This window comes from Ammodytes marinus, assembly GCF_949987685.1.
Source record: "Ammodytes marinus genome assembly, chromosome: 21".
NCBI lineage: Eukaryota > Metazoa > Chordata > Actinopteri > Uranoscopiformes > Ammodytidae > Ammodytes > Ammodytes marinus.
In genome coordinates this window covers 5268397-5295205 of record NC_137225.1, presented here as the reverse complement: position 1 = coordinate 5295205, position 26809 = coordinate 5268397, and the positions used below count along the sequence as shown (strand labels likewise).

Below are 26809 nucleotides of genomic sequence, written 5' to 3'. Positions count from 1 at the left end.
GGCTTCAAGGGGGTGGCAGGAGCAAGTTAGTCTGCAGCCAGCGGAGAGCACACACGGGTGGGCGGATCGTAGCAGTGACAGCGACGCTCGGAGACTCCCGATAAAACTGTCCAAAAAGCAGACAACTAACGGTGAGTCGAGCTGAAATGTTTACATGGCGTTCAAGTCTATGTGCTGTGGGCACGTGCACTGTTTGCGCTGCGCGCGGGGTCCGCGTGCGGACGTTCTGAGTCTTTGTAGTTAGTGAAGTGACGGTGATTTTGGATGAGTGATCTCAGCACGCATCACAGTGAGCGACGGTGTACTGGTGTGGGATAATGCTGCCTTCAGGTGCTCCTCGGACACGTTCTCTTTCGAATAAAACAGTGGGATGAATACGTAATAGGCCTATCAATAGGCCTATTACTCCCGTATGTAGCCTACATAATGAATTAGCCTCGGGCAGTTGCTTTTTCAGCTTTCTTGAACATCTCATTGCCAACTCCCACTGAAAGGCTAACTTTCACTTTCCTGTCTTATTTACAACAGAGGTGAGAGGTTCACGTGCAACTGAATGGTAGCCTAGATGTTCCCGATAGTATTGAGGCAGCATGGGTGACCAGGGCGAAGTTGCACTGTCACAGTAGACTGGAGCAAAGTTATGCAAGCTAGTGTGTGTGTGTGTCTCTCTCTCGCGCGCGCGTTAGATCTTTCCATTCATTCAGTTTTTGAGGCATACTCAAACGTTAGCTGTGTGTAGGATAGGAAGCTATCTTCTTGTGTTGTAGGCTACTGTGTTTATGCTTGACCCTGTGCATACATTGACTTCCTTCATAGAACACAGCATCCCCTTAAATGGATGTGTCAGTAGTAATACATTGTTTTAACAGTTTTAGTTATTATCGGCTTGTCTGGTATAGCTTGAAATGCTGGTGATCGCCTACTTAAAGAGCAGTCTGAGTCAGTCCTTCTCTGTCCGCCCCACTAATAAGTGTTCACAGTCAAAGATACATTAAGGAGCAAGTATGTGGTGGTGTTAAGGCTGGATGGTAAATAGGACTCGTTGGAATCTTAAATACAAGATTTCAGTGTTTCCCCCAGAAAATGTCTTAGTCAAGGTGGTCACTGCCCCGTGTCAGGGGAGGCGCGGCGCAACGCGCCGCGGCGACAATTTTAGGGGTATTTTGCTCAAAGATGCCAATGCGCCGTAAAGAAATAAAACAGACACTGACCTTACAGTTGTGCAATTTTGTTTGCTATGTGCAGGTACAAATTATGTGTAAACGTGCAGACAGTACAAAGCACAATTAAAGAAAACTTCTACTGTTTTGGTGCAATACTATACAGACACACTAAATACAAATAATGGACCATACATTCAGAGCCGGCCCAAGCCTTCAGTCCAATGTTAGCGCTGCTGAAACTATAGATCTTTGCTAAATATTATTCACACACCCAGTGTTTTCCGCTAGTGCCTCCACTGTGCAGCTGTGTGAAAATGTTAGACAGCCGAGATTCCGACCTTCCTAGGGGGGTCCAGGGGTGTGCCCCCCCGGGAGATTTTTTTTAACCTTTTTAAAGTGAAATGCATGAATCTGGTGCACTTTGAGAGAAAAATTAAGAGGCTGAATCTGAGAAATTTTGTGTGAACAAATAATTTGGATACACTGGTCAGATGAATTAGAAGCTATTGAAGGACACATGGATTTTCCATACAAATATTAATATAAAATCAAATATTATGGAGGGTCCTCTGGGTTGGGCTTGAAGCTCTTTTTCTTTAACGGGACATATTGCTCTGTAATATAATGAATGCATTTAAATTCAGTGTGAGGAACGAAGCAGAAGAACTCTGTTGTCCAGCTACTGTATCTTTTTTTCCACAGACGAGGCTGAAATAGGCTATAGACTATACACAGTGCATGAGCAACTGAGGGCAGCCCCATTTCCAATTGTTTTTAAATAAACTCAATACACACTGTGCATGGATGTGAACGTGACATGATCCGATTCGGATTACCTCCCAGATGAACTGATTACATTTTTAGGCTATTAATTATCTAGACCAAAAAATTGTATTCTTTTTTTTTGTATGTTAACTCACATTTGCATAATATGATGTTAATATCAAACACAGAAACAAAAAAAAAATAAAATAAAAATGTTTTTTTTTTTTTTTTTGAGGGGGCCCCCCTGGCGGTCGGGGGCCCTAAGCGACCGCTTAGTTCGCTTATGCCTCGGGCCGGCTCTGACTCTCATGCATTCATCAAACTTTTCTCTGCGCTGTCCTAGCTGATAGAAAGGTTGTGTTGCCACAGTGATGTGGAGTCTTAAACTGTCCTAGCTTTGCAGAGCACTTCTTTCTGTTCAGCTAAATATCCCCATAGAACTGCACTGCGTTTATTATCGCCACCAGTTAAATCTCGGTTTGCTTCTGCTCGTTTAACTCTCCCGCGTGCATGCCGTAGTCGCACGCGGTGCGGTACGGTCGCGCGCGCAAAGCCGCAGACACAGAGCAGCTGATAGAGAAACGCTTGGAGACACATGCTTTTTACCGCAAATCGCGGCCTTTCGCGCAGTTATGACCATGCACAACACACACATCGCGCTTGCTATTACATTAATTGTGCAGCACGAAAAAAAAAAAAAAAAAAAATTAAATTAAATTTTTTTTTTTTTTTTTTTTTTTTTTTTGGGGGGGTCGGTTGGTAGTCAAGGCGGGAGGCTGGCGTTGCTAAGGCGGCCGCCTTAGCTATAAAGCGCTGGGGGAAACACTGGATTTGTATATATATTTTTTTCTGATGATGACATTGTATGAACAATCCTATTGTACAGTATTCAGAATTGACGCCGGGGACTGTAAGTGAATTTCCCTGAGCTGTGAAATGATAGTTTGCTTGGATTAGATCCCCAACCCAAGCTCCTTTTTTAAATGTCTTTATCCAGAGCTTTTCGTCTGCATCTGATGCTCCTTCAGTCGCAATAACTCACTTATGATGTTTGGTTATTACAACTGGGTAACGTTCATCATCGGTGTTCTGCCGATGATGAGATGTGGTCGGAAGCTCATAAATACTATGCATCACCTGAGAAACAAAGCTCTGTATGACTTTCTACCTGCTGCAGCCTGCTCAGAATCCACATCGTGACATCACATTGTTATCACCATTTGATTCAGCCGAAATATGCTTCAACGATAACATGAGATTATTAACCAGCCCTGAATGCTTCACCCAAAACTGCTAACAACAATCTATCCACATGTTTCACTAAGTTTTCCATTGTGATTGAGCAGTGTTTCCCACAGGTTGAGAATTGACTTGCGGTGGTCAGGTGGTCAGGTGGTCAGGTGGCGCAGAGGGTGAAGGCGTGACGTGTGGTGGGCGGGTTCAGTAATACATTAGTCAAACAATGGTTAATGAACTATTTATTGATAAAAAAAATAAGTCAATGACCTTAATAATTTCAAAAGGAATACCTTTTTACATAGCGTATTAAACAAACAAGACTATATGGTTGGGCAATAGGCTATCAAAGTTTTGCTAGCTTTAAAATCGTCCTCAAATGATACCCCGATACACGGTATTACCTTTGCGTAATTGCGTTGGTCGTTTTATACATTTTTTTCTTCTACTACTTCAGCAGCAGCTGTAGCCTTTTGTTTTAGTTTCTCTCCTAACACTTCTTTTTACGAGATCACATTGAAGTAATCACGATGAGCTATCTCCGCCAAATTGTCATTTAAACCAACAGCACTTGAACACATCACTATGGAACTTGCCATTCTTTACTCCTCAGAGGCTGTCCTATAGCGTTAACAGGTCATTTATCTGAAAAATTATGGGTAGGCCTACATCACTCTCAGGAGTTCTGTTATCCGTCAGCTTCTAGGGCTGAACTGTAGTTTGGAGCGCACTGGTTTCTTAGCAAGTGTCCTTGTTTTGTGCTCGGCTAAGCTAACTAGAATGAAGTATGGAGACATTGCGTTAATTAAGTTATTTTAATCCGACTGTACACTCAAACTGGGCACATGAGGGAATTTTAACGCTAACTAACAACACACACATGTAGCATGGGCCACACACATGACTGCACCACAATAACACTCACTCTCACCAATACATTTGATTTGAATTATTTATTTATTTCAAGCCCTGCCTGGCACACACAGTGGCCAGGCAGACATGCACATGATCTCTCATCTAAAAACCCAGTGTTGTCACCTGTGCCCTGGGATGTGATTGTACGTTCACAGACCCTGGTGATAGAGAGAGGAATGGCAGCGGAGAGGATTGTCCCTCTCTCCCTCCCTGCCTCCCTCTATCCAGATTACTCTCTCCAATCCTCGCCCGGCCAGATTACAGATTGGGGAACTAAGAGGTGGGACTGATCTAAGGCCCTCAATTCATCATGGACCTGATCCAGTCACATCTCTGTAAATTGTCCCGTTGCTGTAAGCCCTCTGCCAAAGTGATCAGGTATTAGGCCTGAGGGCGATGCTGGTCAGCAGGCCGGGGTCTCAGGCGTTGGCCTCAAACCGCTCCAATTTCTCTGTGTGAAGGTTCACAACATGCAGAGATGGAAGAGAAGTGAAACACACATGCATTTTCTTCAGATACTTCCAGTCAAAGTGAAGAGGTATTTTCCTACCAGAGGCTCTTATTTTGAGCAATACATGTTATTGACCATGTTAAACTTAATTGAATGCCACACCATTCACTTTGATTGTCATTGTGTTTTTTTCTGTATTGTGAGACTGTCGTGTTGCTCTGAGGGCGCTTTCACAACTGCCGTGTTTGGTTTGATTGAAAGTAGGGTTTGTTTCCGCCTTTGCTGCGGTTCGTTCTGGCCGGTGAGAAAGCAGCAGTGGTATTCTGGTGCGCACCATAAGCGGACCAAACAAGTGTACCGAGACCTTGTTGAGGAGGTGGTCTGGGTTCCAAACGCAGTCTGGTGTGGTTTGTTTGTGGTGAGAACGTGAATGGATGCGATCTGACCCTACTGCAGCAAGCACTGCATATTGAGTTCCCATAGCCAGCTGTGTTATGACTTATGGGGCTGTTGTCTGTTGTTTTGCTGTATGAACATTCTGACAAATTGTAGAGCAGTTCAGGAATGAAACAATGTATCATTCTTGCATCTGGTGCAATCCAAGGAAGCACTCAAGAAGTGGACTATCTTATGACTATCAGTGTTCCACACTGCAAAAGGTGAGATCAGTCTGAACATTAGCTTGCTGCTGAACCTTGGAGCCACCGCAACAAACAACCAAACTGAAACCAACCTCGATTCTGTCCAAAGTCCAACTAAACAAATTACATTAATACCATTCAGGAAAGCTGAATACATGGTGTGACCCAGACGACCAGTTGTGTAACAAATTCCCTCTGGACAAATTGGATAAATGATTTATTAAGCGTGATTGCCAAAATCTAATGGAAGACATTAACCTTGAAAAGTATACTTTGTTTCTGGACCCTCAAAAGTGAAAGAGAACACAGCACACTGCCTTGAAAAAGCATGTTAACTTAGCAGCTGGCACAGTCATTACATTACATTACATGTCATTTAGCAGACGCTTTTATCCAAAGCGACTTACAACTGGAGCACACATTCATACACCGATAGCAGCAGCTACCACGCAGGCTGCAAGCTAACTATCGGGAGCAATTTAGGGTTCGGTGTCTTGCCCAGGGACACTTGGACATGTCTGTCTGCTTCAGTAGGGCATTACACAGAATGTATTCAACACTTGTGTCCATGCAGCCACACCCACACAGTTCTCTATCAAAAACACTTCGTGTACTACTAGTGCGTGTCAACAACATTGTACGGTATTTGAATGAATTTCATTGAACTTCTTGTATTTTTCTGCTGACCTTTGCTTGGGAGCCACCACTTCAACATCTGTGTGGGAACCACAGCAAGCGTGCAGATCCATGGACTACGGTAGTTAGTTCCAGTGCAATACAGATACACAAGTGATCATCCATGTGTCAGTAAATGTGACTATCATATTTAAGCCAATGAGATGAACCAGGGGTCCACATCCAGCCAGGTCTATCTTCAAACTTTGAGTGACACAGATACCAAGCAATACTGATTGTTACATTACTTAAAGAAATACAATAAGGAATGTGCAATGTTTAAAATGTTAAAGACAATGTTGTCGTTCGAAAACCTATAGAAGACTGAGACCAAAGCTCAGTCAGTGTCGGTACTGGACAGTTTTCATGCTAAGCTTTATACATATAATATTATTATACTAATAACAGACAATTGTTTTTATTTTTATTTTTTAGATATTGTTTTTGGGCATTTTTATGCTTTATTGATAGTGCAGAGAGACAGAGGTGAAATGGAGCAGAGAGGGGAGTGACATGCAGAGAACGACCGCGGGCGGTAATCGGTCTGCTGCTGGGCCCGGCCCGGGGGGGGGGGGGGGGGGGCACGCCCTACCAACTGAGCAAGGGCGCCCCCAGACCATTGGTTTTTAACCCCATTTGATAAGCAGTATGAGGCAGTTGCAAAGGTGAGAAGAATTTCATTTAACGTAGGCTCATAATCTTTCATAAAAGGATATCCCGTTCACTATGAAGTCAGGGACTGAAGAGGAGATGTTAGGTTGGCACACCACTGATGTAAATAATCTCTTTATATAACACATAACTACACATGTATGGCAAAAGTCTATACGATTAGTATATAAGCTCTTTGATTCATCTGAGGGAATCGCTTGTTTGATCACAATTTTACTGTGTACATTTGAGCATTGAAGGATGATCACACACCTGATGCTATATGAAGCTTAATGCTCTTTACCTTTTTGAAATATTTTAGTTTTAATATGTTATGAAGCCCATTTCAAGATATTTTTTTCCAGACCTTGGATATTGAAGAAAGCTTTAACAAAACATTGCATTGAGACAACAGTGGAGCTCTCACCTCTTTAATAGGTTTTTTTATTGCAAGAATGTGATTAGACAGGTACAGGACGATGAAAGGCACCGAAAAGACTTGAAGTTTCACTCTAAAGTGAAAGGACTAAAATGATTGGACAACGTGCATGTTCAATGTGTAACTTTTATGGAAGCTCCATAAAATTGGAATGATCATTGTCAGATTTATATGAGTAAATATACTATATTTACGGAGGCTGACAGTCTCTAGAGATAAGTGGGCTCTTATGGCTGCGGTACTTGTATGCTTTCAATGATAAACCTCAAAGCAATGCACACATTGACATCACTGATTGTGGTGTTCATCTTATGCGGCAAAGAAATAGAAGGAAACTTGTCACGTTCATCAGAGTAAGAATAAACCTCCAAATGGGAAGGAGACATAGGGAGGAAGGGTTGAGTCAGGGATCAGTGACCATAGTAGGAGGGTTGGGAAGGAAGGGAGGAAGTATTAAAGCGATCAGACAGGTTCCTAGAGTTACTCAGTTCGGGGGAGATCCTGAATTCTTCTCGGCCGGTGGAATGTCAATTGACTGGAACTGAGAGCCATTGACTCGCTGCCGTCTTGCTCTCCACCCCACACCAAACGGATGGATGACCTGATGGAGGTTTCATTCTTTGCTCGTTACGTCTACCCACCATGACTGGGAGTCCTACGTCATCTTGTAACATGTCAGAGAGAGTACCCTTTTGGAATGACGTGACCCTCTTATGTTGAAGCTAATTTGGGAGAGTTATCCCCCGGTCAAGGAAGAGTCAGGATTGAAAGCTGATCCCATGCTCCACGGTCCGGGTCGTCCTCACTGTATCAGGACTCTCTCTCTTCAGAGTTTAGCAGTGGGCGGCTTCAGAACAGGCAGTCTAGGTAATCAGGAAGCAGAGGAAATCCATCATCCATTTGTACCAGCGCTGCCAAACGATACAATACAATGCTGCTGCTGAGGGCAGTCAAGTCTGGGACAAGGACGGCGTTATTATTTACCCTTACATAATGGTGCTTCCTCAGGTTTGCCCAGTAAGTTGTATGTGCTTTGCTGGCCGAAACCTGGCTCACCCCTCCCCCCCCACCCCACCCCTCTTTGCATCAACATAATGGTCCCATTGAAATGAATTAGGGGGGAAGCTGTTTTTTTTTTAACACAAGGCCAATGTCTGTCTGAATTTGGGCCCTCTGTTGTATCGGTCATGCATGCCTGGGAGGTTTTTCTGCCTAATTAACTACACTGTCAGTAGCACTTTAGCATCATCATCAGTGGTGATATGACCATATGTTTGCACATGTAATTGCGCACGTCATACAATACATTTGGTTGTACAAAAGGATGATTTTCGAGTCAATTGTAATTTAAAAATAATAAATGTTGGAATGTGTGTTGTGCATATTTTGGTTCTGTGTAAAAGGAAAGACATGGGTCATTGCAGCGAACATCAATTTGAATATTTTGATTTAGCTTACAATAACATCGCACTGTATCCCAAAGAAGAGAAAAATAAACACATGTCGTATTCAATGATATCCCCCCATCGCTGTTAGATTAATTAAGCATGTTCTCACTGTGTGCCATAGCCCGTTAATTGTATACGACCTATTATTGACTGCCATGTCATTATGTAATTAGTGAGGCCATATGCACCAGATAGCTTGACAGCAGGAAGGGCATTCATAATGTGGAGGGATCAATACTGCTGTGTGGCAAAATAGCTCCGGTATTGCCGGTAATGCTCTCCATGAACATTTCACTTGCAGTGGGACTGTGGGACATTGTATGTGGCTAAATGCATAATCAATGTGCCTGTAAACCATTGGTCATTCATGGTCGATGACTGCATTACACAGCAGCTTTTAATTCCCCAGGCAGCGGACTGGCTGTGATTGGACTGGTGTTGTGCCAACGCCCCTGATAGCAGCAAACCTCTGTCTTCTCTCAGAGGTGTGTAATTAGTAAGAATGTATTTATGTTCTGAGGGAGTTGTTCAAGCCAAGTCTGTTGACGGAAGAACTCCGGGTTCAACAAATGGTCAGAAGAGTTTAGTTGTGCTGTGGCCTGTTCAGTTCTGTCCAAAACCAAAACAATGGTCTCTGTCAGGAGTTTATGCTCCGACAAAGTTTTTTTTGTTAGTTTTTGTACTAATGTTGCCTGGGCTTGTTCATTCAGTCTATGCTGTCTGAAATCCCCAAACACATTTAGCCTCAGTGAAATATTCATCACTGATTAATTGATGTAATGTCAAGTCGATATCGAAGCCATTACATGTTGTTGAAAAATCCAAAGCTTTTATTGCTAAGTGGATACCAAAGCAATCTAGTGCTGAAACAAATGCTCTTTTTTTTAAAACAATCAATACATTCAGTGTTTCCCCTAGAATTGTTCTTAGGCCCGGTGGTAAAAGCTGATAAAGAGTATGCGCGCGGCGTGCATACCAAATTTGTAGTAGAAATTGACCAAAACTAACTGTATTATGGATGAGCCTCTTTTGACAGCCCGCTACAAATCAGGGCATAGGGTTATGCCTTCACATTCGGTACGTTTGTACATTTTGTGTTTCCCTCAGGATTTTTTGAGACTGCTGGGGGAGAATGGACCTTCTAGTGGGGTCTTGGGGCATGCCCCTGCGGAAGAAAACCTTTACCTTTTTTAAGTTAAATGCATCAAACTGGTGCACTTTGAGAAGCTAAATCTGATTTTATTTTTTTTGCTCTGTAAACAGCTGTCATATGTCCTGCCTAAAACAATTTTATGGAATAATTTGGAGAAACAAGCCATATAAACTATTGAAGAAAAACACAGATATGAAAATAAAATACAATAAACACGAAGACCTAATATAGACAGGTATATCCTGTCTAGTATTAATTTCTGGAATAATCTGGATCATGAAACATTTTCTTTAATTTATCAAATATTCATTTAAAATAAATGAATTAACCTAGGCTACACATCATGATTAGCCTATCAATCAAAATGTGTGCAAAATAAGCAACATTTTGTATTCCGACCCATTATATTTCATGTAGCCTAGTTCTCAATTTAAAACATAAAAATAAAGTAGCATTGAAAATACCAAAAAATAAAGCTTGTAGGGCTACTATAGCCTGCTGTTTTCAAGATAACTTGCTGCGCTGTCTCAGCTGTTGATACAGATTGGTTGCCATGGCGACGTAGCGACTTTAACTTTCTAAGTTTTGCTCATCACTTTTTCCTGTTCAACTCCCTGTTACTGAGTCCTAAATATCTCCAGTGTAGCCTATACCATGGACCTATAAAGGAAGGTTCTTTCTCGTCATGTTTCCCTGTTTGACATGTGCGCTCCGAATGCACACGTGCATCGCGCGGCGTAGCGCAGACAAAAAAAATAATAATTTTTTTTTTTTTTTTTTTTTTTTTAATTTTTTTTTTTTTTTTTTTTTTGGGCAGCTGTTGGCCTGGCGGGGGGTCCCGTTGGCCTGGCGGGCCCGCCAGGCCTGTATAATGGTAGGGGAAACACTGACATTGTTGAGTCTACTGTATGTCCAGGAACATTTCCAATTGCAAAAGTAGCAAGAAAATCCTCACTTTGGATGCTTTTTTAAAATACATGACCTAAACCATTTCATTGTTTTTTGTTCATTTTCTTTTTTTTCTTTTTCTAGTTTTAGCACATTTTATAAACTGGTGTTAAGATATCTCAGATCTCTGGCTTTACTGTAAATAAACATTTGAGAGGTGACATAAAGAAACTTTGTGTGACAGTAGATAGGATGCACCATACACAGTACCTTTGCTGGTCTTGGTTTGAGGTTCCCAAGTGACAACTTGATCTAGAACAATTATTTTCTTAAATGGAACATAAAAACCCAGTCACATATTGGTTTTAGAAGCTGAAGACTGGGCAGGTTAGCCTGATGGTTAACCACTAACAAAGCAGCCAGACAGGAACATATTAGTGTTATTCACCCTGGGCTTCTTTCATTCTTATCTGCAATGTACCCCCCAAACCCTCACCGCCCTTTATTTGACTTTTGTTGAAGATACAAGAAGCCTGCTTCTGTTGGCTAACCATCAGTTAGCATCTTGTTAGCATGCCAAATAACATAACATTGTTCATAGATAATGAATAGGTGTATTTGCAGCACCGTTAACTTTCTCTCTGGTGCAGCATGGTACTCTCTGGCAGACGGGGGCCTTACTAAAAGTGGCTGATAGAACACAGCTACACACTATACAATAGCTTCCTTCAATGTGGACTCTGCAGCTCTCAGCAAAGGTCAGTGCTGTCAAGACCAACTGCTATTGGTCAGAGGACCCAAATCTCCAGGTCAAAGTTCACCCAAGCTGAAGAGGACCAGACAATCTTACCTCCTGCATTCATGAGAGGGTCCACAGATTGTGACTCGTACGTTGAAATCAACCGTAAAATCCAGCGATTAAAAAAGAATTAGACGTGTGAACTCCTGTTGAACACAGATGGAGTGATTCTTGAGCATGTGTTAACATGTTTTACACTCAATGTGTCAGAGTGAGGGAGGAACCGTCTGGAGGCAAGCCTTCAGCACCACAGTAGTCTCAACATGTGGAGTTATGTAATCCACAAATGATTTTAGTCAATTGGAGTCAGTGCCAGACTTGACACCATTTCCTTTGTCTGTGTTAAGTGTGTGTGTGTGTGTGTGTGTGTGTGCGTGTGCGTGTGTGTGTGTGCACTGTGCAGACTATTGATAGCATGAGTCACAAATACAATTGAGGGACAAATTAACTTGGCAAATAAATTGGCAGATTTGTTTTGTAATCAATGATTGAAGTTCACCTTTTAACAACCATCATTTGGTTAATTCCTTTGCTGATTTTATAGTGCTGTGTAGGGCTGGCCCGAATTATTCGAATATTCGAATACTCGTTCGGAAAATTAGTATTCGGAGCTTCGTTTTTTTTTTTTTTTTTTTTTTAACAATTTTTTTTTCAACAATTTTTTTTGCAAGAAGCTAGTACTGCAATATAATGTCATCAAATAATTTTATATTTGGATATAAAAGTTAGTAATATTGTAGTAGTAGTAGTAGTATTGCTCATTTAGGAGGATATCACTAAGTGTCATAGCGCATCCATTACTTCACCTCCGAGCGCGTAAATCTTCAACAAAATATGCAGATACTGTCAAAATCGGTTCCAGGGAGTATATAGGGATTATTAACGTTTTTTTTTTTTTTTTTTTTTTTTGATGGTGTGTTTTTCTGGAACAAATATTCAAATATTCGCTCGGAAAAACCTGAAAAATGGCATTCGGGCCAGCCCTAGTGCTGTGTCATAGTCAGCCGAATAAACACACACACACACACACACACACACACACACACACACACACACACACACACACACACACACACACACACACACACACACACACACACACACACATGTTCATTTATGCATTAGTCTGTGTGAAAAAGTATACAGATGTGTAATGTGTGTGTGCGACAGGGCTGGCAGGGCGGAGTCTTTGGTTGCGTGACAGCGGCGGATTGAATGAATTAAATGATGGAGGGATGGAGAGCGGAGAGGAAGAGTGAGATGATACAGAGTGAACCGGCCGCTGTAATCCCTTCCTCTGGACAGGAGGACAGCTGGACCAGTGTGTCAGCTAACAGGCTTCCCTGCTGCCAATCAGCTCTCCAGGGGAATTATATGGGCTGTATGGCACACAGATGGAGGGATAGGTGGATGGAGATGTGTTTTATACCGAGAGAGAGAGAGAGAGAGAGAGAGAGAGAGAGAGAGGTGAAAGCCGCTTCTGGAGAGAGCTTTTTGAACTTGACATTTGATACTACTTTATAGTTCCATATTTCTCATTAGCTTTCTTTTTTTACCCCCGTGAGCGTCGTTTCCCAAGTCCACATAACATGGGAAAGACCTTTTTAAAGAACGCTTTTTGTCCAAATCAGTTTTTGTAAAAAGCCTAGGCTCTGGAAACTAGTACGTTTAACAAAGGGGGCCCAACGTAGCCAGCAACATGCCCGTATTTATTTAGTTATTTTTTTGCTCAGCGCACACACAGTACATACAGGTTAGCAGTTCACTGATTTTGACCCAAACATATTGTTTTAACAAGCATTCTCCAGACTGGTTGTTCTTTTATTGTGGTAGGGTAAGATACAAAGAAAAGCATAGAGTTTGACTGACAGACAATTGTTAAAATGAAAATGAAAGATAACAACTGAAACTGCTGCAGTGAAAGTGAAAATGCAAAATCTACACAAGACACAACTTGTGTCATAAAAAGGTATCACTAAATAAACCAAGCACACGGTCTAGTCCGCCTCACACAGACACATCAAATCATTAGAGCTGTGAGGAGTGGAACGTCTGATTTTCTACAGCACACTCACAGCAGAATGATCCTTCCTCTGTGCCAGATGCTTGGGTTGAGGTTACATGCGTGAGCAAGTCAGCATACTTTCCAACACTGTGAAATATTCCACCAGAGAAATCAATGTGTGCATGCTTCTGCTGCTGCTTTGACCCTTGCTCAGGGCTCTGGCCTGTTACGCCGTTAAAAAAGTGTAACGGTGCCAGAAGACAAGAAAAAGAAAACTACATTTGAACTTTCTTTCCACTTTTAATTAGGGTTGTCCAGATACTAGAATTTTCAAACTCGATTCTCTGAAAAATATTCGATACTCGATACCATTTTCGATAGCCCCTCCGACAGTATGACAGGACAAAGCAGCAAATACACTTTGAATAATGGGTCATTTGCTCAATCACCATTGTTTTAACTCACTGTTTGATAAATAGGAACTTAACAGATAATACAAATATATGTTAATGTGACACATCTTTAAATAAAACAATCTGTGATGAACCTTGTAGATGACTTCCTCCTGCAATATGCAATGTCCTTCTTCATAGGCGGGCGGGCCTTAACATATAAGGCACCCCCTTTTACACTTTATAATTCCATGCACAGGTATCCACTTTTGACCTAGGTGTATCTATCTTGGGGTCTGTCCTTGGGCTAGACCCACCTTGCCTGGTGTGAATGTGTATGACTGGTGTATGTTTGAGGTGGTGGTCGGAGGGGCCGTTGGGGCAGAATGGCAGCCACGCTTCCGTCAGTCTGCCCCAGGGCAGCTGTGGCTGCTACCGTAGTTTACCACCACCAGTATGACTGTGTGTGAATGAATAGAACCTGGATCCCTCTAAAGTTGAACAGTTTAATACGTTGCTGAAGACTGACTTTTGTTGCATTGGCCTTTAACACAAGTTGAGACTTTGACACTCCTAACTTGTTTTCCATGTATCTTATATGTTATTTTGTATTGTATCTCTTACAGCGCTTTGGTGAACTGATGTTGTTTTTAAATGTGCTATAGAAATCATTTTGACTTTGACTTTCTTCATCCCTCCACGTTCCTTATGCAGGGCCCATGTTGTTGTTTATCCCATTAAGATATTCTATAAGCCTGTCTGTTATGGTCCACATGGGTTAACCTGCACCACCCCCTGTTAAGTATTCTTCTATCTCATGTAATGTCCGTTCTGTCTCTTTGTTTTGGAGGATATTAGGAGTAGGAGCGGGGATGGGAATCTAGATAGCTGTGTACAACTTTTTAGGAATGTGAGGAATTCAAAGTTCATGCTCCAGTGCATGAGTCACAGGGCAGGGAATGACTGCTGCAGTACAGAAGACCCAGCTGCACTTCTCACTGACATGGCTCCACTGTGGGCCCACTACCTGTGTGACACTGTTTGTTTTGGGGTTAGAGTTTGACCTCTGTGTGTCTCTCTGTGTATGTGTTTGTATGTATGTGTGTGTGTGTGTGTGTGTGTGTGTGTGTGTGTGTGTGTGTGTGTTTTCGTACTGCTTTGCATTCCATTACGATGTGTTCATCCTCGCTCTGCAACAATAGGGCATAGTTTACCACATAAATACTGTGTGTGTGTGTGTGTGTGTGTGTGTGTGTGTGTGTGTGTGTGTGTGTGTGTGTGTGTGTGTGTGTGTGTGTGTGTGTGTGTGTGTGTGTGTGTGTGTGTGTGTGTGTGTGTGTGTGTGTGTGTGTGTGTGTGTGTGTGTGTGTGTGTGTGTAGGCGAGACCACTGGGACATACAGGGAGTTGATTCAGCCACCCTGCTGCTGCAGTCCTTTCCAAAAGGGAGAGAGAGGGAGCAGCAGGAGAATAGGGAGGACATGATGTACGGTGTGGACGTCCCTACCTGTCTGTCTGTCTGTCTGTCTCTGCTCACTAACATGGACACTCATGGGCTGCAGCAAGTCCAGAATTATAGAAACATGTCCCTAGAGTCCTGCATAATTCTATTAGGACACACACACACACACACACACACACACACACACACACACACACACACACACACACTCAAACACTAGCCCTTTCACTCAGCCCTCAAACAGGCCCACTGTGAGCTCCATCAAGGGGACTGCACACACACACACACACACACACACACACACACACACACAGGGCACATATTAACATTACCTAAAGTGGAGCTCTGTGAGTGGAGCCAAACATCAAAGAGCCACTGTCTGTTAGGAGCAGACCAGGAGGCTAAGCTTACAGCTTACAGATTCATGGGCAAATACTGTGCCAGTTCAGGTTTGACACGGGACTCTTTATTTATCATACTTTTAGTTCAACACGAGCGTTGGCCTTTTCATGAGCATCTTTGGTAACACTTTATAATAACTATCCGTTGTAACTCGTTAATAGATTATTAGTAAACTCTTAATTAATGATTTATTAATGATTTGTTAAGTGTTTGTTTGCAGTTTGTTAAGGATTTATAACAATGGTAGATAGTTAATAGCTTAATAATTGAATCAGTTCATCTGGGAGGTAATCCGAGATTAATTGATCACGTCACGTTCAAGTCCATGGCATGCACAGTGTGTATTGAGTTTATTTAAAAATATTTGAAAATGGGGCTGCCCTCAGTTGCCCATGCACTACATAGTCTATAGCCTATTTCAGCCTCGTCGGTATCTCGGATTACCTCCCAGATGAACTGATTCAATTATTAACCTATTAACTATCTACCATTGTTATAAATCCTTAACAAACTGCTAACAAACACTTAACAAATCATTAATAATCATTAATTAAGAGTTTACTAATGATCCATTAACGAGTTACAACGGATAGTTATTATAAAGTGTTACCGCATCTTTACCTCCACAGCTGCCTGGCCTTGTCAAAGCAGCATCACGTCTGAGAGGATAAGAGGATAACCCCAGGAACATATTTTTCTGACTTCATTTTTGAATTTTAAAGGTGCTACATGGAACTTTTTAAATATTTCTGAAACAGTCTAATTTCTCCTCTGAGGATCATACATTGTACATGTAACAGCAAACGAGACCCTCAGTACAAAGAATGCTATTTAGGAACAACAGTTGGTGTAGTAAAAACACTAACGCTTTTTGTAGGGTAACAAAACACAAGTTAGAAAAAAATATCCATGGGGTGCATGCGGAACCCACCCTCCCACCCAACTATATACAGTGCTGTGAAAAAGTATTTGACCCCTTCCTAAATTCTTCTGTTTATGCTTGTTTGTCACACTTATTTGTTTCAGATCATCAAAACATTTATAATTTAAGACAAAGGCAACTCTATTGAAATCAGAATACAGCTTTTGAATTTTCATGCTTTTTATTGAATGTAAATAGTTAACCAGAATCTATTACACCCACGTGAAAAAGTATTTGCCCCCTAAACTTAATAACTGGTTGTGCCACCCTTGGCCGCAACAACTGCAACCAAATGTTTGTGATCACTGGCAATGAGTCTTCTACATCGCTCTGGTGAAATTTTGTCCCTATCTTCTTTGCAGAATTGTTTTAATTCGGCCACATTGGAGGGTTTTCAAGCATGAACTGCCTGTTTGAGGTCACGCCACAGCATCCCAATCAGTTTTAACTCCAGACTTTGACTAAGCCACTCCAAACATTTTATTTAGTTTTTTCTGAGCCATTCAGAGGTAAACTTGCTGGTGTGTTTGGGATCATTGTCCTGCTGCATCACCCAAGTTCTCTTGAGCTTGAGGTGATGAACTGATGGCCGGACATTCTCCTTCATGATGTTCTGGTAGAGAGCAGAATTCATAGTTCCATCAATTATGGTAAGCTATCCAGGTCCTGAAGCAGCAAAGCAGCCCCAGACCATTGCACCACCACCACCATGTTTGACTGTTGGTATGATGTTCTTATGGTGGAACGCTGTGTTAGTTTTACACCAGATTTAACAGGAACCAGGCCTTCCAAAAAGTTCCACTTTTGACTCGTCAGTCCATAGAATATTTATCCAAAGGTTTTGGGGATCATCAAGATGTTGTTTGACAAATGTGAGACGAGCCTTTGTGTTCTTTTTGGTCAGCAGAAGCTTTCTCCTTGGAACTCTCTCATGGATGCCATTTTTGCCAAGTGTCTTTCTTATGGTGGAATCATGAACACTGATCTTAACTGATGCAAGTGAGGCCTGCAGTTCTTTAGATGTTAGTCTGGGTTCTTTTCTTAACTCCTGGATGAGTCGTCGATGAGCTCTTGGAGGTATTTTGGAAGGCCGGTCACTCCTGGGAAGGTTCACCACTGTTCCAAGTTTTCTCCATTCATAAATGATGGCTCTCACTGTGGTTCGCTGGAGTCCCAAAGCCTTAGAATGGCTTTGTAATCCTTTCTAGACTTACAGATAACAATGACTTTGTTTCTCATCTGTTCTTGAATTTCTTTTGATCGTGGCATCATGTGCTGCTTTTTGAGATCTTTTAGTCAACTTCACTTTGTCAGACAGGTTCTATTTAAGTGATTTCTAGATTCTACAGGTCTGGCAGTAATCACGCCTGGGTGTAGTCACTAAATTGAACTCAACATTCCAAAATATGTGGTCAATCGATTGATTTATTAAAGGGGGGCAATTACTTTTTCACACAGGGCAAGGTACGGTTGAATAGATTTTTACACTTAATAAATTAAATCATAATTTAAAAACTGCATTTGATATTTACTCGGGTTATCTTTGATTAAAATGAAAATTTGTTTAAGTGTGACAAATATGAAAAAATAAAAGAAATCAGGAAGGGGGCAAATACTTTTTCACAGCACTGTATCTCTTACTGTGCTTACCTTACCTTACTATCAAATAAGTGCGCCTAGATGTATGCACTGTGTCCAACAGAAAGGAAACTCAAAGTGTGTGTTTGTGTGGAGAGATTTAATGGAGCTGCGCTGAGTGCAACATACTTCCTGAAATGAATTTGAAGAATTGAAAGTTTTTTCTCCTGCACGCGGCTATCACGCCCGGCAGTAAAGATATGACCACACAGCTCCTTAACAGGAAGTTATAGACCCAGTCTTTGTTATTGTTATCTGTTATCTCTCTTTTTCTCATCCTTCACTCTCCTGTCCTCCGTCAGCATCTATCTCTTCCCATCAGAAGATGAATAGAGGCCCTCTTTTGTTCTCCTCTCGTCTGCTTACCATCACCACTGATAGGGGAAGCAGAGGTCTATGTACCGTACATTTCCCACGCACGCACGCACGCACACACGCACGCACACGCACACACACACGCACACACACACACACACACACACACACACACACACACACACACACACACACACACACACACACACACACACACACACACACACACACACACACACACACACACACACACACACACACACACACACACACACACACACACACAGTTCTTGGGACAGCAAACATTGCCAGTGCTTTAAAAGCTCACACAGGAAAGCCCTTACAGACTTAGAAGTCCACTGCATAATTCACTTGCATATGCATACGGTTCAGTACTATATGTTGGATAAGAGCTACGCTATTACATAATGATCACACATGCACACACACACGCATTCACTCACTCCTGAAGTTGCATAAGATGGACCTGTCAGCAGCAGCTTCTACATAGCTATTCGCTGTCTGTGCCCACACACACTCATTAGCATGCTATAGTCACATATGGCCTGTGTATGTGCATGCACACACACTTACACATCCAGGCCTGTGTGTCTATTCTGTGCGTCATTAGACTATTTTGGTCCAAATCACATCAGCCTCCTCTCATGATGTTGCATCCGGAGGTTTAAATGTGTCACCTCGTGTGCATGTGTGTTGGTGCGTATAGTGATTACTATGCAGCAGCCTCAGCCCCAGACAAAAACACATACAGATCACATTAGCATGTAGCCTATTTTATGGCCCATCCATCAGTGTCCAGCTCTAATATATTACAGACCACAGTGTTGTTTGGCCAACAGCATCTCATCTAAACTCTGCCCAGGCTATGCAATGGTTATTGACTGACTCATGGCTTGGTTCATCCACCTGCTGTATTTATTATAGAGCTGTGAGTTATGTGCCTACATTTCCCATAATGCAGTTCATTGGCCTCCACAATACCCTGACTGACAAAAGCCTACTACATATCTTGACGTCATCAGAGGTTAGTATTATATTATGTAACCGATCATTCTGTTTTAAAATCAGCGTAACGATCCTATCACATTCTATAATATCAGTGATTTATTTAACTGTTGTTGATCACACAAGCAACATAGTCAGATAGAATATTCCTTCTATACTGTTTATGAAGGTTACATTGTGTTTAAAAATAGACAACACTCAGGAAACGGGGGCAGGACAAGTGTAACACATTAAGTATATTGATTTCATATAAACCTCACCAGGTCTTGGTTTACACATAACCTTGTCCATCCGGCTTTTCAATTGAGATGGATTGTATCTTCAAACTGTCATTTAACCCGTTGGTGCGTATGGGCGAATTAGGTGGTTTTGAAGCTAGAGGAATATGTCACTTCATTGTGTGCTCCGCCACCACACACAGCCATGGAGCAGACAGACAGACAGACAGACAGACAGACAGACAGACAGACAGACAGACAGACAGACAGAGCTAATGTGTTCTGTGTCTATGGGCTCAGAACACAAGAGCACTGTGTTGGTCGATTGAACAGCAGACTATGACCTAATGCCTTCGACCCCCTCTGCTAAAAGCCCTGTCACTGTTAATGGTCCTTTCTGTTGCAGATGGGTGCCTCGGACATGACTTTGCTTTATTGAAAACAATCCCCCCTCCATAGAAAGGCATTAAATGTGTCCACACAACATGACTTCATAAGCAATATGCCGATATGCAGATGACACGATACAAATCATCCCCAAAGAGCATTTATTTTGCTTTAGGCTGTAGTGCTTTTAGGAAAGTAAATCATCCCCTCCCCTGTGACCCCTTTTACTCAGTATGAATATTTGATCATTGTATCAAGCAACACATTTCCCTCTGTCTGTTTGTGTGTGTGTCTGTTTGTGTGTGTGTGTGTGTTGGTTCAAGCAAACATAGGAAACATGAGAGCAAAGTTCAGCGAGAGAGCGCAGTTCTCTTTTGCATATTTCTGCGTGTGACTCTTTGTCTTTTGCTGTGTCTACCGTTGTGTTATGCTTGTGTGTGTGTGTCAGTCAACCCTGACATTCCCATGTGTATCGGCACAGCAAAACACATTCTCATTCATTCAGTCCCATTCTACACTGTGACTGTACATTTTATCCTGCTGCGTCACACTGCTTTGGAAGCTTATTGATTGGATTTAGATCAGCTGTCATTAGTAATGCTATAGCTAACACTCCCTGTCAGATACATAAGGCTGCTAAAATGCAACAGGCTGGTTCCTAGTTTAGGACAAATGTGAACACACTCTTCCAATGATGACTGAGCTGCACCTGCACGCCTCCTGAGACTAATTCTCTCTCTCTCTCTCTCTCTCTCTCTCTCTCTCTCTCTCTCTCTCGCTCTCTCTCTCTTTCTTTCTGTCTCCCTCACAAACACACACACACACACACACCTCCACCTCCCTCTGGCTTTGACCACTCCCTGTATTCAATAACAAACCACAGGCCTGTGGGGATCTCTCTCTCTCTCTCTCTCTCTCTCTCTCTCTCTCTCTTTGTGTCTGTCTCTCTTTCTTTGCCCATCACTCGCAGTCGCAGAGCCTGATGGTGAGCATGCCACCAGTTTCTAACATGACCAACTGTTTGTGTGTGTGTGTGTGTCTTTGCCATGTGCCGAGTTGTAAGCTGAAGGGTTGAAATGAGGTGTGTGTGTCTGTGTGTGTGTGTGTGTGTGTGTGTGTTAGTTTGTGTTGTCAGAGGTGCAGAGATTATGTCGCTTGAATGCAAACTAGTGAGTGTTTGTGTGTGTGTGTGTGTGTGTTCGTGTGTGCGTTCGTGTCGTGTCAGCAGACTGATATGGTGTTTTAGGGTTATTACTATTTATTATGAGATAAGAAAACCTGTCACCTACATATAAAAAAAATGCATGATGACTTTACAACCCTATCAATGAAACATTGGCAGACACTTGCTCCAAAGGGATCAGTGAGGAGGATATGGAACTAAAGCTATTCCTAAATGCTTAACTTGTCTGCAGCCATTCCCTCTTGTCCTGCAGGTTTTGCAGCTCTCTGTAAACAGTGACATGCTGTTGACAGCCTGTGAATTGGCCCGACGGCTTAGGTGTGATCTCACAGAGAATGAGGATGTTTTGAATAACATACAAGGCTTAAGAAGTTCAAACTGGCAATGGAATCCATGGCTGGGAAGACTTTACAGTAAACTACACTACTGCTGTTGTAGTTTACTTTGTAACCTGCTCTCATTGTGGGTCATTGATAACTTACTCTCAAGTTTGTAGAATTAAAAGTATTTAAGTTAAAACACAGCAACAAGTCATCATACTATGTGTCATGTATAGGCCCAATATATATTATTTTATATTAACAGATTACAAAACCGTGTGTGTGTGTGTGTGTGCACGTGCGTGCGTGCTATGATTGTGTGGCATGGTGAAATAGACTGAATGGCCCTCTAGGAATGCCAACGATAGCATCTCTGTCAGATTAGTGCGATGGCAGCTGAACACAGGGGGACAACTCAACAAACACAGTAAAACATGGTGATAAGGGATTTAACATTGTCCGTCATTAGAAACCAGATAATTATGGCATACCTCCCAGTTTGGAAACACAACAATTAGATTGAGACGTATTTCAACTATTCTGAACATGTGATGCATTTTCTCCCATCTGCCCTACAGTACCTTTACATTGAGTGTTTATGCATGCACTTAGTCTAGACATACTCCAATAACTCTGACAGCGTACACAAGATGTCTGCTAAGGACTTTTTATGATATGACACTTCAACATAAGAGGGTGGAGGACTGCCCTGGGGCGTTGGGGGTGGGGGACGGGGGGTACTTGGAGCCGTGATTTACTGGGTGTGAACAGGATCAGATGACAGAGTCTCCCCCCCCCACACACACACATGCATACATCCACCCCACCCTACTCTTATGTAAACTAACTGAGGGAGGGTCATGTTGTGTGTGAGTGTGTAGGTTCCTGCAAGTAAAGGCATTCTTGCAAGAAGTATCTCTGCTTACTGTAGTCTCTATCTCAGACACACAAACACGCACGTACGCACACACACACACACACACACACACACACACACACACACACACACACACACACACACACACACACACACACACACACACACACACACACACACACACAAGATGGTTGGGATGGTTTTGACTTGCCTCATGCAGTTTACCTACGCCAGTATGTGTTGCTCTCAGGGTTTTTCCTGGCTCAGAATGGGCCTTTGGGGGGTCAGTACGCGACCGACTTTTTTTGGGGTCGCGACAGTAAAGGCAAACGGTTTGTGTATTTTAAGAGGGGTGTTGGGTTGGGAGAGGGGAGTTTCTGTCCAGCTCAAGAGCATTTCAGTCAGCCTGTCAATCACTGTGTTACCATGGCGCTCACTGACGCTTATGAAATCACAATAAACAACCTATATATGAAGTCAAAATACTAATAATGACTAGGCCTACCTGTTTAATACTTTAATGGTTTCTAATTGATCTAAACCATGGAAGAAGGTAGGGCTGCTCAATTATGAAAAAATCATAATCATGATTATTTTGAGTAATCACATTGTGTTATCACGATTATTAAAGACAGTTAATCATTGATTTAAGAACATTATGCATTTATTTTACTTTTAACAAGGTTTTTTTCTAAAAACACCATGACTTTGGACTTTAAACAAAGGCCTAATTGAACTGAAAACAGGGAGAATAGAAATAGGCTAAATAAGTGAAACATATTTTTAATAATTTAATAAAAATATGTCAAAATAAAAATAACCAGTTGTAAATGGTGTTGATAGGGCACGTCTTTTGCTAGCATTGAATGCAAGGGCATGATTTATTTATGTCTCATGGAGCTGGCTGGATAGGCAGTTGCATTGTAGTGTTGACAGTTGTGGTGGCAGGAGTTAAGGAGCTTTAAACTTCCTGTGTTTTTATTCATTGATTGCTTGGTCATAGACCACTATGACTCGACTTAAAGTGAATAAACAAATTGGTCGGGATGTTTAGAGGTGCAGATCAGGTCGTAGGCCTATATCACTTTTCTTTCTCTCTCTCTGTCTCTCGGTCGCGTATGTCATGTTACTCGCGTGTCCGCGCGTGACAAATCTTGCACATTATTTTAGTTTGTTGTGAACTTGTGAGTCTGAAGTGTTTTCAGACAACACAATTAGTTTTACCTTTATTCTCGTCATCTAGAAGTTTTTCAAAACACCCGGCAATGCGCAACATCTCCCTCGTACTCTCTGGACTAGCCGTTAGCGAAACTATCAGGTGAGGGAGGGGCCGAGCGGAGCTCACGGCTGAAAGGGTTTGCTGCATTTATAAGCCTGCATGCCCCGGCGAGCGGAACAATGATAGTTTAATAACGATTATCCCCGACCTGATTTCTTTTTTTACTACTGAGATTGCAAGTAATATGACTGGAATGGCGCGGAAATGGAAACACATTTGGAGCCGTTTTAAGTAGATTTTTATTTATTTATCTATATATATAAAAAAAAAACACTTTGGCGCTGAGGATTTTCCTTTGGGGGGCGCTAAAATTCCTTTGGCGGGCGCCAACATTTTTTGAATGCAGGAAAAACCCTGGCTCTTGATTAGGGTTGTGCTAAAACAAATGGTGATATTTATTTTTGCGATGTGTTCAGTATCGTCGGGTCCAAATATCGATATTTTGAAGAAAACAATTGGAATTTGTCCGACTCAAATTGTTGTTGTCCGCTGAATGGTCAATACTTTATATTGTGGTTTGATCTATTAAGACTGTCCATATCACACACAGCAACTTGTATCTCAGCTCTGTTTGCACATTTTCAGTCAACTATGTGGAATATCAGAATATGCCTCGTATCGCAAAGTATCGTGATACATCATATCCCATGTGTATCATATGGGGAGATCTTTGCCAATACCCAGTCCTTCTCCCGAGGCTTCCTGGATGGTCTTGGTTGTGTGGTCCAGTTTTTTATCATTCTTTCTGTGTTTTGCTAGTTCTGTTTATAGCAGAGAGGCTGTTGTGTGTGTGTGTGTGTGTGTGTGGGGGGGGGGACAGAGAGGGGGGGACAGAGAGAGAGGGGGAGAGAGAGAGAGAGAGAGAGAGAGCGTAGGCTAAAAGTCCCTTGTCAGCTGTCTCTGTGTATCAGCTGGAACAAAAACAGAAGTGGGGCGGCAGAATGAAAGAGGAAATGGCCTCTCTCTCACACACACACACACACACACACACACACACACACACACACACACACACACACACACACACACATGCACAAAGTAGTGCCATGTCCTCAGGGACCAATAGGACATTCACATACCCTTTTTCACATTGAAGGGTAAAGGCCAATCATTGGGGCACTGTAAACTCCCCGGGCGGACACTGTACACTTGCATAATGATGAACACTAATCCAGATTACGCGCTTGTTGGTAAATATTGCGAATGACGATTATTCTTAATCGCGACGAGCTGTGCCAGCAATATCAGCAGCACTATTCAACTGTTCACTCTCCTGTTGAACGTTTTGATCACTTCTGACCAGTTAAGATCAAACAGTAGACAAGTATTTCTGAATTTAGTTTTAAAATGTCGTCACTTCTCCAGCCTGACAGTGACAGTAAGAGGAGAAGCCAGCAGCAACAACAGCAACCACACCGTCCTCAAGTCATTCAAGCAGCAACCTGAGCCACCACACACACACACACACACACACACACACACACACACACACACACACACACACACGGTGGCCCATGGTAACTGAGTAAGCCGAGGATTTACAGGAAGTGTCCCACCTCTCTTAGAAAGTGACATCATAGGTGAGCCTTTCCACACAGGCCACATAACACTTAGTTTTTCCACACCGTGTTGATACTCTCTACGTTAATACAGCCTGTACTGCATGAAGAATTCACCCATGATGCCAGCTCTGCAAGTACTTTTCTGTCTTAACATGCGGCGCTTTGTAGAGCTTTATTTAGGTGACAGATAAAAGGAAAGGGGTGAAAAAAAAATCCCCTTAAAAAAAAAAAGTTCTGTTAAGCATTTTTGCAGAGCCATCAGAAGACGTTCTCTCTGTGTGTGGAGTATATCTGCTTTGATTGAATGGTTCACGCTGTCAGAAAGACTTTCCTGGAGAAGAAACTCACTTTGTAGTAGACATCTAGTCTGAAGCAGGCTCTCAAGCACTGACTGGAATGTTGTAGTTGTGCTTGTAAATCAGGGACATGTATAAGTCATCACTTAGTCAATATGCTGTTGATACGTTTGGATCTTCTCATGTTCTGGTGGAACTTATTGAGGATTTTTATGGAGTGATACGTTCTGCTGGTCATTGATGTATTGTTCTAGTACTGGTAATCTAGACCTGCCACTGGCCAATTTGAAATTTGCTCAGCATGTCTGGACACGATCCATTGGAGCTCATAAACTATGTTATATATATATATTTTTTTTTTGAAAGATATCTTTTGGGCATTTTTATGCTTTATTGATAGTGCAGAGAGACAGAGGTGAAATGGGGCAGAGAGGGGAGAGACATGCAGAGAATGACCGCAGGTGGGAATCGAACCCGGGTCTGCTGCTGGGCCCGGCTTGGGGGGAGGGGGGGACGCCCTACCAACTGAGCTAAGGGAGCCCCCATGTCGGAAAAATTCTGACTTACCTGACTTACTGACTAAATCGTTGAATCTGATATAGGCGGGCCAGAGCCCTATGTATGGGGCTCTGGGGGCGGACCTAACCGGGTGACGACAGTGCTGGGCATGAAAACAACAAAGATGGATACGGATACGTTGTTTAAGTTTGACAAGGCTCGACATTTAATGACTTTGAAGACGGCACTCAAATTTTCATTAACAAGAAAAGAAGAACGTTCTGTTTTGCCGACCGACCGCGACAAAAGTTTAATTTACCAGTTAAACCCGCTGTTCGCTAAACGAACAGGGCTTAACACGTCACCTTGTTCAATGCTCTGATTGGTTGTGGTGCTACCCAATTGCGAGCAGTGGTATTTGAAATGGATGCCTAGGTGCCGTCCCATGAGTTGGGAAGATCTATTGATCGTGGCCAGACCCGTACATCATTCTAGATGTGGGTCTGGATTTCCAGGCTAGTATTGTTCTGCATAAAATAATGAAACATATCCATCACACGTTCTTATAAAGCAACATGAGGTCTTCAAATGTTTTTAATTTTTTCAACCAAAACCCAAAGATATTCGCTTTACCATCAAGGAATCCAGCAATTCATGTTGTTGCTTTAGAAGTTGTATCACAACACACCCTGATATGTTTCCATCAATCAAGACGTATAATGGCCCAGCTCACACTTTCAGCTATTAGCCGGGTGTCTTCATACACCGTCTTAGTATCTAGTGATGTCAGCGCGTGTCCCATGT

General features: G+C 42.3%; 1 protein-coding gene across 1 annotated transcript in view; it reads left to right on the top strand.

Annotated features, from left to right (window-relative positions):
* Positions 1-49: 49 nt before the first annotated feature.
* LOC307267833 (uncharacterized protein) overlaps positions 50-26809 on the top strand; it is a 116411-nt gene continuing 89651 nt past the window's right edge. The window contains exon 1 of the mRNA XM_080050261.1: positions 50-131. The gene's annotated coding sequence lies outside the window, so the exon portion shown is untranslated. The remainder of the gene's footprint in view (positions 132-26809) is intronic.